The following is a 3,607-nucleotide window of genomic DNA, read 5'->3' on the forward strand; positions in this document are numbered from 1 at the left end:
TATCTGCCACTGTTCAATGAGAATGTCTTTAAAGTTGTAAAGCTAAGTATGTCAGGAAATTTTATATTTAACTCTTTGCATATTCCTTTTATTTTTCTCCTTTACAATCTATACACACATACAACCTGAGTCATTTAATTAGGGAGACAATCTTTAAATCCAGTATATCTCACAGCTTCTCTTACCTCTATGGGTGGTCATTTTAAAGGATGGCAGAAGAAAAAAATTAACTAAACCAAATACAATAATGCAGAACACAGGATTTGGCTTCAAATCAACTTGTATTTGAGCTCAATAAGCCTTGGTATCTCTAGCCTCTCTTCTTCATGAAATGATAGTGAGGGTAAATGAAAGCACACACCTAAATTACTTAGCATAGTGTTTGCTACACTGTAAATATTCAACAAAATGGTACCCATTAGCATTACAATGTGCTGAGTATTTAATATTTCAAAATTTTAGGATAAAATTACTTTGAACTATAACACTTATTCTAATAAGTCAGGCAATTAAAAGTTAAAGTAGAGACTTTGAGGTAAATTTTGTTTGCTGAAGTAACAATTTTATAAAATGAGAAGTGAGCAGTATAAATATGAAGTGGTTTTACTGTTAAAAGATTAACTGAGGAAAATATAAAAGTTTCATATTTGATAATTTGAAATTTTTTTAATAATTTGTTTTTGAGAGAATTGCCTGAGAGGTACTAATACTATTTTTAATATGGAAACTTCTCTAACATATTAGAGAACAAAACATATAGGGTACAAAAGGGTAAAATCAGTGAATGTTCTATTTCTCAAATAGGCCTATGTTCATTATATATAACTCAAAATATTTTAAAATCTTATGTTTCTAAGAAATGTTAAGTTTAAAAATGACACTTATCCCTTCTGCCATCTTCCCAAATATTCAGAAACTTACACTATCATTCATGTATGAATAATATTGGAAATGTATTATTCACATAAAAACTAGATTACAATGTATTTAAATAGAAAAATAGTTAAGCTAGTAGCAGTGTTTCATGTAAACTTGCTGAACATTGTCCTTTTCCAATCTTGGTAATACTCATTATTTTCCTCTTCTCAATGTGGAATTATGTAATGAAGCCCCAGTAACCAATATCTTTAGATTTATAGTCTATATAATTTTCTTCCAAAAATATCTGAAGTAGTTTGCCAAGTTAAATATTTTGCAAATAATGTTATAAAGAAAGACAGGTTTAATAACCAAACAACTTAGGTTTCATGTTCTAGTTATACCAACTTCCAGTTGTGTAAACTTACTAAGATTCAGTTCCCTCATCTGAAAAGGTGAAATTAAATCTTTACAGACTTAAAGAAAATATCTAAAAAAAAGCGTATTTCTGAAAAAATGCCAGTCATCAACAATGTTACTTTTCTTCCTCAGCTTCCCCTAAAACAGAAGAGAGAAACCCAGCAGCACTACTAGCTGTTGTTAAATGGTGCTTAAAGATGAACTAATTTATACAACCCCAAATTGAATTTGTTTTTATGCTCCTTACAACTAATCCAAAAAAAGTCTCCAATTGTAGTATTTTCATTTTCTGAAAATCCACAAATACTATGAAAAATAAAACTTAAGGATATCAAATACAAGGGACTATGGCTAACACTCCCAACATTTAAGTTCGACTAATAATTTTGCCAAAAGACACAGAAATATTTCCTAGGAAAAGTTTTTGTCCTTGCCTCTTCACCCCAACCCTATCACCCCAGCCCCACCCAGCCACACCAGAACAAAGCATAAAACTTGAATTGGATTGCATGACCCATTGCAAACAGAGTAAAACAATTCCTTACCATAACCTACACAACCCTACTTGACCCTACATCCTAAATCCTGATTCCCGTGGGACTCTCTTCTAGAACCTGGTCTCCAGACTCTGCAAAAAATCTAGGAGCAACACTTGAACAGGTTTTGTTTACTTGCAGTAGTCTTCCTAGTAAACTCTGCTTTGGTGCCCCTCCCACAAGCCCTTTAAGGATCTGGTTCTCCCACCTCCCAGTTGCTGAGAGAATTGTCTGCTAATAGCTTCAAGCTGTAGCCTTCTCCAAATTGTCCTCAGCTGATGGTGGTAACTTTCCCTAGAAATCATGTTTCCCATTCCCAGACTGCCTCATACAACTGATTAACAAGGAGCTACTAAAGACAGACTCCCTTGCATCGAGAGCAGGCAACTGTGCCCTGCTCTGTACATCCAGAGCCCTACCGCCTATGAATTAGGTCAGACCCAGATTTCACCTGAGGTCACATGGTCACTCACCTCATTCTTTTTCCCAGTCGCGTTTCATTCACTCCCTTAACCCTTTTTCCTAAAGTCTAAAGAATCACCCCTCTCAGTAATCATAGGCATCCAAATCCTTCTCCCCAGCACTGCTCCGGGGAGCCCTCCCAAGGAAAGACTTCTTTCTAATTTATGGAACACCTTGTATTTCTTGCCTTTTAGATTCCAGAGTCATCGTTACCTTCAGAGAAAATGCTTTTCTAGAAGAAGTGGGTTCTCCCTCCATTCTGCCTTTCTGTCTACACAGTCCTGATCTGTTTCAGCCATCGAACATATTGCTTCTTAACAATCGGAGTATTTATGAGCAAATATGAGCAAAAAGTATGAGCAAAAATAAGCATAGTTTTCTAAATGTCTACCTGAGGGTAGAAAATAAATTCCTGGAGAGCAGGAACCAAGTCCTTATCCCTAAACCTTTTATTCCTAGTATCTATCCACACACATGGTACATGACACATGATCAATTAATATGTGTCCACTGAATGGCTATGGGTCAGAAACTTTGCTTTCTACTGATACAAATGCTTATAGAAATAGGTCTTGGACATATAACTACTATAATAATTACTATGCATCCAAATACTGCTCTCTCAAATGTCAGCTGTAGTAAAGACAGAGCAGGACTACAGCTAATTAATGATTGACCTTTTTTCTCTAACATACAGTGATAGGATAAATATTTTTTTATGTTTGGATATAGTGAGGGCCTCGTTAATTACATGTGAGAGATACTTTTCAGTCCTTTGTGAGCTTTTGAAGATCTGATTTGTATTTCTGACCAGATATGTAGAAGAAATTAGTCTACTTTAGCCCAAAGGCTTCACAATTGTCTAGATTTAGATCACTTCAAATATTTCAGTATGTATTGAAAGAAAAAGATGGAATGTCATTTTAATTTGCAATTTTACTTATGTTTTAACATTTATTTAATGCTAGTTTGCCTTTGCAACTAAATATTTAATGAAGCACATGTTTTCATTATGTAACTTGATAGTTTAATGGTATAGTCTACAATAAGTATTTGCACATATAACTCTAGTTACCATGTACATCAAAATATCTTCTTAGGAATCTTCCCTAGTTGTTGGGATTTATTTTCATTACCGAAAAAGAGAGTTTTATTATGATTTCAGTTAAGAGAGCAACTTTTTGTAATTTGAGAATGTTAAACACTAGATGGCAGGATGAGACTACAGACATCCAACTTCTCAAAGCTAAATATCGAAAGAATTTGGTGCTTTCTTGAAGATGTTAAGAATTCTTGGGCAAATACATTGTATTATACTTTAATATATGTAT

The sequence above is a fragment of the Hipposideros armiger genome, unplaced genomic scaffold (genome assembly GCF_001890085.2).
Source record: "Hipposideros armiger isolate ML-2016 unplaced genomic scaffold, ASM189008v1 scaffold_660, whole genome shotgun sequence".
NCBI classification, from domain to species: Eukaryota; Metazoa; Chordata; class Mammalia; order Chiroptera; family Hipposideridae; genus Hipposideros; species Hipposideros armiger.